General features: G+C 47.7%; 1 long non-coding RNA gene across 1 annotated transcript; it reads right to left on the reverse strand.

Annotated features, from left to right (window-relative positions):
- Nucleotides 1–8624: 8624 nt before the first annotated feature.
- On the reverse strand, nucleotides 8625–11520 carry LOC147707842 (uncharacterized). The gene is made up of 3 exons (XR_015296475.1): nucleotides 11457–11520; nucleotides 10577–10705; nucleotides 8625–8784 (listed from the first exon to the last, which is right to left on the reverse strand). It is a non-coding gene; the product is annotated as an uncharacterized LOC147707842 (long non-coding RNA).
- Between the last annotated feature and the right edge of the window lie 1327 nt (nucleotides 11521–12847).

Genomic DNA, 12847 nt, shown 5'->3' on the forward strand with positions numbered 1-12847 from the left:
CGACGAGCCAGTCATCACAAAGGTCACTGCAGCCCCACCGGGCATGCAGCAAAGAGACATTTTGACCCTATCCCGAGAAGCTGCTGAGCGTGATGATGATGTCGGCGAGGAGGCAATGGAAATGGAATCATTAGATTTGGAGTTAAGTAGTACACCAAAACCTACCGCTTCCATATTTCTTCGCAAGAAGGTACCCACCTCGTCCTCGACCTCAATTCGTGGTGGTGAAAGTGCAAAACGTACTGAAGTTCGGCAATCCACATCCTCCACTTCATCTGTCATTAGCAGCAGGACCACCACCACCAGTATCGCCGCCTCCTCCGGCCCCCGAAGACATTTCAAGTCTCCAGTTTGGGACTTCTTTAGTGTTTGCCCAAAAAAGGAAAACGTAGCCATTTGTAGCCTTTGTAAGCTTCGATTTAGTCGTGGTAAGCTTGGTTCTAACTATGGTACCGGAGGCCAGAGAGGTCATCTTGAGAGAAGGCACCCTGTCCAATGGTTTCCGCACCTAGAGGCGGTCAAGAAAGCCGGAATTGCACGTAATGAAAACGTTGATTTGTCATCTGCTGATGACGAGGAGGTAGAAGAAGACGATTCAAACACTTCACTTACACCCAGTTCCCATGTCAGCAGCACACCCCATGGGAGCCACACTAAGAGTGTGGGAGAGAGTGAGACATCAATGCGGGAAAGTTCATCAGCGAGCGTAACTGGGTCGAAGAGATCATCATCATCCCGTAAATCATTGGTCCAGGGCAACATTAAAAAGATGTTGTTTACAGAAGCGCAATATGAACGCAACCACCCAATGACCCGTCTGTATAACACTAAGCTGGCTAAAATGCTAGCTCTGGACCTTCTCCCTTTTTCTTTTGTAGAAGGGGTTGGTTTTCTAGAATTAGTGACAGCGCTCTGCCCTAAATGGAAGGTTCCTAGCCGGTTCTATTTTGCCCGAGTTGCGGTTCCAGCACTACATGAAGATGTTCTGAAGGTGATTGGGGCAGCTTTGCAGAAGAGTGCTGTTCACACTATACATCTGACAACAGACATGTGGACCAGTGGCGCAGGCGCTGATTACATGTGCATCACTGCACACTGGGTCTCTTTTTCAGGGGCTAAAGCAAAGCTAAACTCAGGTGTTGACACTAACATTGTTTTTAAAGGTGCTCGGAAACATGCAACACTAGCCATGTTTGGTTTGGAGAAACGTCACACAGCAGAAAACATTTTGGATGTCTTTAACACAAAGGTCCTTAACTGTCTGTCCCCACTAAAACGCAAGGTTGGTTATGTTTCCACGGACAATGGCTCCAATATAGTTAAGGCCATGAGGGACGGTTACTATTTCAGAGTGCCGTGTTTGGCGCACTGTATAAACCTGGTTGTCCAAAAATTCTTGGGTAATAAACGCAGTGCAGCGTACAGTGTATTGGAGAACTGCCGAAAAATTTGCAAGCATTTCAGGCATTCTTTTAAGGCCCAGAAGCAGCTGAGGAGCATGCTATATCAATGTCAAATGCCAGTGAAAGCACTCATCCAGGAGGTGGTAACACGTTGGAACTCAACCTTCTACATGCTTGAGCGTCTGTATGAGCAGTATACGCAACTCGATCAATATTTCTTGAAAGAGGGTATAGAGGAGCTGAGGATGGGTGGGCCGCAATGGAACATAGTTGAAAGCCTAACACGCATGCTTCGTCCTTTTGAGGTCTTCACGCGTGCAGTCAGCAAGGAGGACTCTAATTTGGGAAAAGCTATCCCATTGTTGTACATGCTGGAGGACCAACTGAAGGAGGTGTGTTCTGTGTTTGGAAAAGATGACAAAAAGAAAGACTCTTTGCTTCTGGCTGAGCAATTATTAGAGCTCCTACAAGGTGATGAACGTCTTAAAAAGATCCACTCAGAACAGCATTACATTTGTGCTACTATTCTGGATCCACGCTACAAAAAGGCGCTGGCAGGCAGAGCATTCTTTCCTTTTGGTGATGAAGATGTTACAAAGTACAAACGTTGGCTAGCCTTGTCAGCCAAGAAGTTTGAAACAGAACGGCTGGAAATTGAAGGAAATGGCAGTACATCAGCAGGCCACCCCCAGTCAAAACAATCCACTTCTGCACCTGTGGCTGTGGCAGCCGTTAAAGACACCGGCAACCGGATCATCTGCACGAAAGACAACAGAAACATTGGAGGCTGAAGAGGATTGGCTAGCTCTGCGTGGGTTTGGTTCTCAAAAGGTCAGAGGCACAGCAAGAGCTACGCAAAGTGGAGGAACCTTGGAGGAGGACCTTGAGTCGATGGTGAAGGACTATCTGAATGACTCCACAGAGGTCTATGTTAATTCTGACCCATTGGCGTATTGGCATGGGAAAAAAGAATTGTGGCCACAGCTCACCAACCTGGCTTTAAACTACTTGTCTTGCCCACTCGCAAGTGTGTCTTCTGAACGGGTTTTCAGTGCGGCTGGTGGGATTGTAACTCCCAAACGGAGCCGCCTCTCGCCCAAAAATGTGGAGAGGTTAACAATGATCAAGATGAATCAGCACCTCATACCACCAGATATAAGAGTACGAGAGAGCGTGCCGGATGAAGAGGAGGTGGCCAGCAACATAGATGAGGGAATTTCTACTCTGTCAGGTGGCACTGACCTCACCCTGGCTGAATTCGCAGAGTATGATGACGAAGCCTTATTCTTATTCCTGGACCGTGATACCGACTTCGAGCCCTGAAAATGAGACAACGAATCAATAACTTTCTTTTTCATCCTTATTCACTTTTATTCCTGTGTGTCTGTCTTTCTTTGTTGTGCACAGTTAATATACTTCAAACTTTAATCAGATAATCACAAAAACAAGCCCATCAGCAGAACTGTCTTCACTTGTTTGCTAATTTATTTGAAGGTGCCGCAGTCTGCATTCCTCAGGTTCACAAGTTCAGAAGAACATGCTCCTCTATCCTCCTCCTCCAGACTCCTATTTCCATCAAAGCAGAGGGCTGGTTTACGCCCAATGAAGAAAGACTCAGCACTTGTGGGGGTGTTGTTCTACCTCTTTGCAGGTGAGTTGACGGGTCTGGGGCCATTGCTGTGAAGCACTAAAAGTGGTTTGGACCAAATCCGAGGCGGAAAATTTTTTGTGTTTTTGATGACTTGCTTGCCTTTGAGGTGCTCTTAGGGGGGGTTCCGTCTGTTTGTGGGTGAGTTTCGTGGTCTGAGAGCATTGCTGGGACACTCTAATCTTGATTGCATTTGCTTTTCAGGAAATCCGTCGTGCCAACCCCGACTTATGGCCTAGCTACGCAGCGCGTTTGGACCGAAGGCCCAGAAATATTGCAAGTATGAGATTTTGCTTTTGGCCTGTTTGGGGGTGTTATGCTTCTTGGCGGGTGGGTTGCCGGGTCTTGGGGCATTCCTGGGAAGGTCTAATACCGGGTAGAAGTGGTTGGGACAAAATCCAGGCCGATTTTTTTTTTGGGCTATTTCTGAAATTTTGCTCTATGTAGCGTTTTCGGGGGCATGTTTGGGGGGCTTCCTGGTGTTTGTGGGTGAGTTTCGTGGTCTGGGAGCACTGCTGGGACACTCTAATCTTGATTGCATTTGCTTTTCAGGAAATCCGTCGTGCCAACCCCGACTTATGGCCTAGCTACGCAGCGCGTTTGGACCGAAGGCCCAGAAATATTGCAAGTATGAGATTTTGCTTTTGGCCTGTTTGGGGGTGTTATGCTTCTTGGCGGGTGGGTTGCCGGGTCTTGGGGCATTCCTGGGAAGGTCTAATACCGGGTAGAAGTGGTTGGGACAAAATCCAGGCCGATTTTTTTTTGGGCTATTTCTGACATTTTGCTCTATGTAGCGTTTTCGGGGGCCTGTTTGGGGGGCTTCCTGGTGTTTGTGGGTGAGTTTCGTGGTCTGGGAGCACTGCTGGGACACTCTAATCTTGATTGCATTTGCTTTTCAGGAAATCCGTCGTGCCAACCCCGACTTATGGCCTAGCTACGCAGCGCGTTTGGACCGAAGGCCCAGAAATATTGCAAGTATGAGATTTTGCTTTTGGCCTGTTTGGGGGTGTTATGCTTCTTGGCGGGTGGGTTGCCGGGTCTTGGGGCATTCCTGGGAAGGTCTAATACCGGGTAGAAGTGGTTGGGACAAAATCCAGGCCGATTTTTTTTTGGGCTATTTCTGACATTTTGCTCTATGTAGCGTTTTCGGGGGCCTGTTTGGGGGGCTTCCTGGTGTTTGTGGGTGAGTTTCGTGGTCTGGGAGCACTGCTGGGACACTCTAATCTTGATTGCATTTGCTTTTCAGGAAATCCGTCGTGCCAACCCCGACTTATGGCCTAGCTACGCAGCGCGTTTGGACCGAAGGCCCAGAAATATTGCAAGTATGAGATTTTGCTTTTGGCCTGTTTGGGGGTGTTATGCTTCTTGGCGGGTGGGTTGCCGGGTCTTGGGGCATTCCTGGGAAGGTCTAATACCGGGTAGAAGTGGTTGGGACAAAATCCAGGCCGATTTTTTTTTGGGCTATTTCTGACATTTTGCTCTATGTAGTGTTTTCGGGGGCCTGTTTGGGGGGCTTCCTGGTGTTTGTGGGTGAGTTTCGTGGTCTGGGAGCACTGCTGGGACACTCTAATCTTGATTGCATTTGCTTTTCAGGAAATCCGTCGTGCCAACCCCGACTTATGGCCTAGCTACGCAGCGCGTTTGGACCGAAGGCCCAGAAATATTGCAAGTATGAGATTTTGCTTTTGGCCTGTTTGGGGGTGTTATGCTTCTTGGCGGGTGGGTTGCCAGGTCTTGGGGCATTCCTGGGAAGGTCTAATACCGGGTAGAAGTGGTTGGGACAAAATCCAGGCCGATTTTTTTTTGGGCTATTTCTGACATTTTGCTCTATGTAGCGTTTTCGGGGGCCTGTTTGGGGGGCTTCCTGGTGTTTGTGGGTGAGTTTCGTGGTCTGGGAGCACTGCTGGGACACTCTAATCTTGATTGCATTTGCTTTTCAGGAAATCCGTCGTGCCAACCCCGACTTATGGCCTAGCTACGCAGCGCGTTTGGACCGAAGGCCCAGAAATATTGCAAGTATGAGATTTTGCTTTTGGCCTGTTTGGGGGTGTTATGCTTCTTGGCGGGTGGGTTGCCGGGTCTTGGGGCATTCCTGGGAAGGTCTAATACCGGGTAGAAGTGGTTGGGACAAAATCCAGGCCGATTTTTTTTTGGGCTATTTCTGACATTTTGCTCTATGTAGCGTTTTCGGGGGCCTGTTTGGGGGGCTTCCTGGTGTTTGTGGGTGAGTTTCGTGGTCTGGGAGCACTGCTGGGACACTCTAATCTTGATTGCATTTGCTTTTCAGGAAATCCGTCGTGCCAACCCCGACTTATGGCCTAGCTACGCAGCGCGTTTGGACCGAAGGCCCAGAAATATTGCAAGTATGAGATTTTGCTTTTGGCCTGTTTGGGGGTGTTATGCTTCTTGGCGGGTGGGTTGCCGGGTCTTGGGGCATTCCTGGGAAGGTCTAATACCGGGTAGAAGTGGTTGGGACAAAATCCAGGCCGATTTTTTTTTGGGCTATTTCTGACATTTTGCTCTATGTAGCGTTTTCGGGGGCCTGTTTGGGGGGCTTCCTGGTGTTTGTGGGTGAGTTTCGTGGTCTGGGAGCACTGCTGGGACACTCTAATCTTGATTGCATTTGCTTTTCAGGAAATCCGTCGTGCCAACCCCGACTTATGGCCTAGCTACGCAGCGCGTTTGGACCGAAGGCCCAGAAATATTGCAAGTATGAGATTTTGCTTTTGGCCTGTTTGGGGGTGTTATGCTTCTTGGCGGGTGGGTTGCCGGGTCTTGGGGCATTCCTGGGAAGGTCTAATACCGGGTAGAAGTGGTTGGGACAAAATCCGCGCGGAAAAGCCTTTAGTTTTGGCACTTTTTGTAACTTAGGGTTCGTTAGGGTTAGCCCTAGCAGCAGGATTGCATGTGTATCGGGGTGTTCTAGATTTTTCAAACTGAGTTCTGGGGTCTTAGAGCACTCGTGAGAATGTGTAATTTTGGTTGCAAGTCATTTGAAGAAAATCCATGGTGGGAAAGGGGGGATTTGGCATAGTTAAAGAAAGCCTTTGCCACTATTCTTAACTTAGGGTTCGTTAGGGTTAGCAGTATTTCTATTGCATGTGTTTGAGTGGGGGGGATTTCGAGTCTTGGAGCGATGCTGGCTATGGCTACTTTTGCTTGGTTGCTTGCAAGTGGTTTGAATGCAATCCACGGTGGGTAATGGGTAATTAGGGTACTTCGGCCTACTTTTACTTTCAAAGTAAGTTTTGTCACCAGTTTTCTGCTAGGCCTCGTTTTTTGAGATTTGATTGGGGGTCTTCTACATTTTTGCGACTGGCTTTAGTAAGGGTCTGGGTGGGAGCACTGCTAGGAAGATCTATTTTTGTTCTAAAACACAGTTTACAGTACACCTAGCTTGAGGGGCAAGATCCGCTACATTAATTTGCCCATACTTATTTATCCTTCAAAAGGTGACTCAGAGTACGCACTTTCAAAAACATTGTACTGTCTACTAGGAAAAACAAATTGTGACTTTTTGCACTCCACAGCCTACATACCTTATATTTATTTATCAGTGGTGTTGTAATATTATATCACTTCCTGTTTTTCGTTGAATAATTACAGGCCGGGTTTCAGTCTCTGCAATGGGGAAAAAAGGATGGAGTCAGGCTTCACAGTAGCGAGCCACAATTCAGCATCAGGCAGGCAGTGGACAGGGTGTCTTCTGGTGACCAACATCGGTGGACGAAGCGTCGGCTGCAATGGAGGAGTGCCGCTAATAGGAGGATTTTTTTTCTGCGGGCAACTTACTTACCACTTCCAACAGGACCACTACAACCACATAGATACAGTATCCCTTGCCTTTTTCTCTGACTGTGACTGCATTTCTTGTCTCTCTCTCGGCTTCTACATTGATCCCTTAACACATCACTTAGTCCACTCCACTATCTGCACCACACATAGTCATTTGTAAGTGCTCCTACGTAATTCGCAAGTCGCAGCACGCCCCAGGCCGTAGAGGACTGGGATGGCCCCAATGATGAAGCATGTCACCAAGGGGCAACCCTGGTGAGTGAGGGGACACCTAGAAAAAAAGCAATTTCTCCTTTTCTATCTACTATACCTTCTGTCAGGTTACGCAGCCCCTAAGCGCCTACCGTACTATGAAACTACATTTCCCATGAGTAGGCGGGAGACTTGCAGACTATTTAGTGAGACTATATGAGAGTACCCTTGTATGTTAGGACATCACTTCACTGATGCCTGTCTTGTCTTCTCTTACAGGTATCCTTTCCCTGCTGACCCTACCTTTACCCATCCCACATTTTTTATTTTAGTTTGTTATTTTTCTCCCCCGCCTAATGCCTCGAACACCCTGTGTTTACACTTCTGGGTGTTGGTGACATTTGGAGGTGGAACCATATTTGCATCGACTGGATCACGGGGAGTAAACCTGACACCTTCCAGACCAACCCCATTGAGTGTTGTTGTGAATGGATTTATAGTGACCAGCAAGGCTCTCGGGTATCTGGCTACAGAGACCTTATGTTGAATATCGTTATCAATAATTCCACACAGGCCCTGTACTGTCGCATTCTTTCTTTCCACAGTTGTCGATGATATATTCTTACTCTGCTTGACAAAGAACCATTGCTAATGTGAAAGAACTTCAACCGAATTAGTAGTTATACTTTACCATTTGTTAGGCTACAATGTGGCACTGCTCTACTGTACTTCTGTCACCTGCTATATTCTCAGTTGTACCGTTGAATTGCTCAGGAGGACAAACCAGATTTCATTTTCTTTTTTTTCATAGGCATGCAACTGCCACTGTGTCACACCACTAGTACCACCGCTATGAGGAAATTTTATCCGACCAAGATTGCCAACGTTATTCGGTGTTTCCCGTGGAGCCAGCCCTGGGCCTAGCCCTACTTTCAAACACAAATTACAGGTAAGATAAGCGTTTGGTGGTTTGGGGGTATAATGGAGTATTAGTACGAGAGACGAGAGACTGAAGGTAGTACTACTAAAGTCCTAGGACTCTTGGATTCACTTCACTTAGTCTGTGAGAGGCACTTAGTGTTGAAAACATTTGGGCATTTACACTTAAAGGAAGAAAATGGAACTAAACTTTCAGGAAAACAGTCAACGTTAAACCCCCACCCACCAGGCAAGCAGTAAAAAACAGGTATGCTCAGATAAAGTTTGAAAAAGTATATTTATATCCCTAACAAAATAATCTCCCGCAAGACCCTCCCTAACCCCAACGATTGTCCTTCAAAAGTCCCCAAAAACCCAACTCCCAATTCCCACCCCCCAAAAGTCTCTAAAAAAGGGGCAAGGGACACTATGGGTGGATGCTGTTAACTTTTTGGGCCAGGGCATCATGCTCCTCGCGGAGCAAGGCGAGCTCCTGCTGAAGGCGGGACACCATCAGGGTAGTGCGGCGCAGGCGTGCCTTCACTGCCTTGCAGGTGCAAGGCCTGTGAGAAGCAGCTGTTGGCCTTGCTGCTCGGCGGTGGCGTTTGCCTTTGGCAGCCCGGCTCAGTCTCGGTGGACCACTGTGCTGGGTGGCAGCCCGTGGGGCCACGGAGGCCGATGCAGACGACGTTGTCGTAGTTGTCGACTGCACACTTTCCACGTCCTCCAGGGCCACCAGCCGCCGATATTCCGCAACAGTGGCCTCGATCCTCCGTTGCCGGGCCGCTCTAGCCAGCTCCTTCCTCCTTGTTCGTTTGGAAGGAGAACCTATATGAAGAAAGAAAGACATAGTCTGTAACCAATGCTCTTTAAGATTAACTCAATCATTCAGCAGAAATTTGTGCTGCAGTACAACTAGCAACTTGCAAGCGCATTACATAACTATTGAGGCCAGTATCTATCTAACCTCACACTTCTTCATCCTTGCTCTAACATTAGTGGGAGTTTAAGGAACAAATTCTATGAGCACTGTGGACTTCCATTGGAGTCGACTATGAAAGTACACCAGTCTTATTCTTCTTCTTATCTCTTGTTTTGGAAAATTGGTACGTTATTTTCTGCAAGCCGGCATAATGCCAGCGCGGTAAACTTGCACCCGAGAAAAAGAGACGCACGCCATGAGGAGTGACCTAGACTTGCGTTGCCGTTGCGTTACTGTACCCGTCCAGTACATGCAGGTGGTGAATCTCTTACTTTTCTATTACGGGTGGCACTGAGAATACTCTGTTACAACTCAAGGGCTACTGCTTAATTAATTTAACTTTCACCCTACAGTGGAAATGAGTACTAGAAATGGAAAATTGAAGAAGATAAATAATCTGATTATCTATCACTTCACATGGGATGTTTTTGCTTATATATGGGATGACTTTAGGTGCTTTGCTTTTTATTGAGTGACCAGTGATACATCCACACATGAATAACTGAGTACTACTAAACTTATTAAGAGAGGTAGGGAGTGGCCACCATAATAACCGGATCTATGCAGTGCTTGCAATACAAACTACTGCTACTATTTATGGTAGTATTTGGACAAAATTAAAAGTTCTTTTCCTTGCCTTTCCTACACTGGAACGGACGTGCGGGTGCAGTGTTACATGCTCTTCAAAGTTACACTTAGTTCATCCACTGACCATCTACTCTCTCTAGATCATGGGTACTCACAAACTTTCTCTCAGGGGCTACATTTACAGTGTAGTTTGGGGCCGAGGGCCGCACTGGTGGGGGCGGAGTCAGAGGGGGCGGGGCTAAAGCAAAACGATAACTTGTGACCATGAGGTTGCACACAGGTCCCTGCAGCAGATGCCCTCATCCACTGAGCCACCAGACCCAGCATTTACATACATCTCTCTCCCTCCTGCTCTCCCTCCTGCCCTCCCTCCATCTCTCTCTCCCTCCTGCCCTCCCTCTCCCTCCCCCTCTGTCATCTCACTGTGTGTGTGTCTATCTGTGTCAGCCTTCAGCCCGGGTTGAGACCGCTTCCTCAACGCGCACACACAGACAACAACACCAAAGTACTTAACAGGTCTTTAAAAGACCATTAACATATTATTGAGGCTTTGTTTGTTTTAGCGCCCCTGCTTCTCCACCCTGACAATCACTGCTTGCCCGGCCCCACAGAGCAGAGGCTTTGTTCTATTTCACCTCTTTGCGGCCTTGCATCTCCACTCTGCTCTGTGGGGGCCGGGGGAGCAGTGATTGTCAGAGTGGAGATGCAGGGGCGCTAACAGGTGAAATACAAAAAAGCCTCTGCTCTGTGGGGGCCGGGGGAGCAGTGATTGTCTGCAAGGTCTGCGCACCGCCAACGAAGGCTTGCCGGGCCACCACCGGCCCGCGGGCCGTACTAGGAGTACCCCTGCTCTAGATACACATATGCTATCTAAGAGTCAGATAGTAGCATGATCCAGGTATATGGACACATACAGTTTCTGTGTCACCCACCCAGGCTGTTGTCCTTCCACCCATCATTGCTTCATCATTCACCCAGCCATGCATCTCATATTCTTGCCTTCCCAGCTAGTCTTCAATCTCAATAAGTAAGGAATATATAAGAGCTTACCTCTGGCCGCCACCACCACCGTCTCAACTCTCACAGCTGCCGCCGCCGCCTCCTCCCCTGAAGAATCGCCCTCCGCCTCCGTGTCGAGCACCACCACCTCCACACTGGCCCCGCCACCAGATGTTCCACCTACAAAGTACATTTAGGAATGTTAGAATAAAGCACTCACTAGTCACTAGTATTTGGTCTAGGAATGAAGACATGTGAAAACAATGTAATTTGTGACTGTCTACGTTAAACTTAAAAAAAATGTCCCTTTTTCCAGGGAAGGTTGTCTTGCTGCACTTTTAGGCACAACTGATGAAATCTGTTTTTTTAACACGCACCATTTTTCTCCACACAGACAGAAGATGGACTTCTAACAACAAGATCAAGTTGAAACCAGGTGAGAGCTCGGCTCGACCACAAGAAATGTCTTCAATTAATCGTCAGCACTAACCACTTTTCCATTATCAGTTAAACGTTTAGTTTTATTATGACTTCATTTTAATAAATGTGTTTACTTTTAATAAAGCTTTTAAACTTAAATACAATCTGTGTTTTTTGGTCCAGACTAGAGTGACTGAGCGAAAGGTTTTGCAATTTTTGCAAGCATGAGTCCAGATAGAACAGTTCAAAAGACATTATGGACAATCCCAGAGGACTGCACTAAGTTGATAGAGCTATTGCTGACTAGAATCATGGGAGTTTCGCCAACCGTGCAATCTTAGTTAGCTACACAGACAGACTAATAAGAATAATCTAGTAATACCACAGGGAGTCATAGTAGAGGCAGGATAAGAATTTAGATACAGTCTACAAGAAGAGCAAAGACAATTTTGAAAAAAGTCAAATGAGGAACGCTAGGAAAAATGGGTACTAGTCTAAAATGAAAACTTACTGGGGCCAGCAGAGGAGCCCTCGCCTGCCCGATCCTGGCCCTGTTGATGAACAGCATCCGCCGCCTGCTGCTCCTGTGTCCTCCTCTTGCCCCTGGGGGGAGCTGACGTACAACATGAAAGAAAGAACAGAAAACATGGATGATTGTTGCTTGTCAATGTCAACCAAATCAAACATTTCAAAAGAACAATAACAAAATATTTCTGCGAAATTATATTGATTATGGTTACTTTTCATTTATTTGCGGACCTGTGACTTCGAAAGTCACGTAACTCACTAAACAAAGTACTGAAACGTTCACCTAGGACTGGCAGGCAGCAGTCCGCAGGCAAGACGCAAAGTGACAGACAAACTCCATTGTGATTTCAGTCAGATCAGTGACAACACTAACAGTTGCCTGCTACATTACCAGTCATTTAAATAGTCAAACTATCAATCCACCGCCACTATTTTTCTTATTGTCAGGGTTACAAAGGAAGGGGCAGATTTAAGCCCTTGCGGCTCTTTTGCGCCGTTCTTGCGTGACTTTTGTGACGCAGCAGCTAAACAAAAAAGGGCGCCATGGTGCGGCGTATAATATTATAACAACGTGACGCGTTTGGGAGATGCATCCCGTTATAAAGCCCTGCGCCATCAGGGGGCGTTCCGGCGCAAGGGAGGGCATTCCTGCGCTGGAACACATCCTAATAGTGGCTGAGGGAAATCTACAAAATATCAATCAGTCACCTTTAGGACAATGATGCGTCACACAAACCCTGCACCTGCTTGAAGCAGACGTACGGCTTGACCCAGCATTGGGGAGATAGGGTACCCCAGAGCATTGATGGAGCTGCGCCATCGTTGCGACGCAACTCCAGCAGTAAAGCTTCGGTGACGTTTTGGGCCCATGGTGCGCCGCATTGCAAATACGGCGCACCATGTTTGGTGGTGGTAGCGGGCCGCACAATTAATGGCGCATCCCTGCTACTTTGCAGGGATGCGACGGTAATTGCAATTCTGCCCCTTAGGGGCATACTTACTTACGCGTTCTGGCGCATCTCCAGAGATGCGCCAGATCAAATGCGTCACGCAAAACTACCCTTGCGACACGGCAGATGTGCCTCATTTACAATGCGGCGCGCCCTGGCGCAAGGGTAGGCACTTGCGTGAGGCATCTCGTCACGTAAGAGCGGCGCATCGCTGGAGTCACGTCGCCAACGCAATGCAACTCCAGTAATGCTCAGGGCCACCCAATACTTAACATGCTGTGTCAGTCCTTTCGCCTGCTTCGAGCAGACATAAGGAATTGAATTGACGTAGCAGCGTCGCAGAAGTGCCTGCGTTAAATCTTGTACATTTCACGCAGGCAATTTTGCGAGGCGCACAGCCGCTGGACCGCGGCGCCCACCCTGC

The sequence above is a fragment of the Lissotriton vulgaris genome, chromosome 6 (genome assembly GCF_964263255.1).
Source record: "Lissotriton vulgaris chromosome 6, aLisVul1.2, whole genome shotgun sequence".
Taxonomy (NCBI): Eukaryota; Metazoa; Chordata; class Amphibia; order Caudata; family Salamandridae; genus Lissotriton; species Lissotriton vulgaris.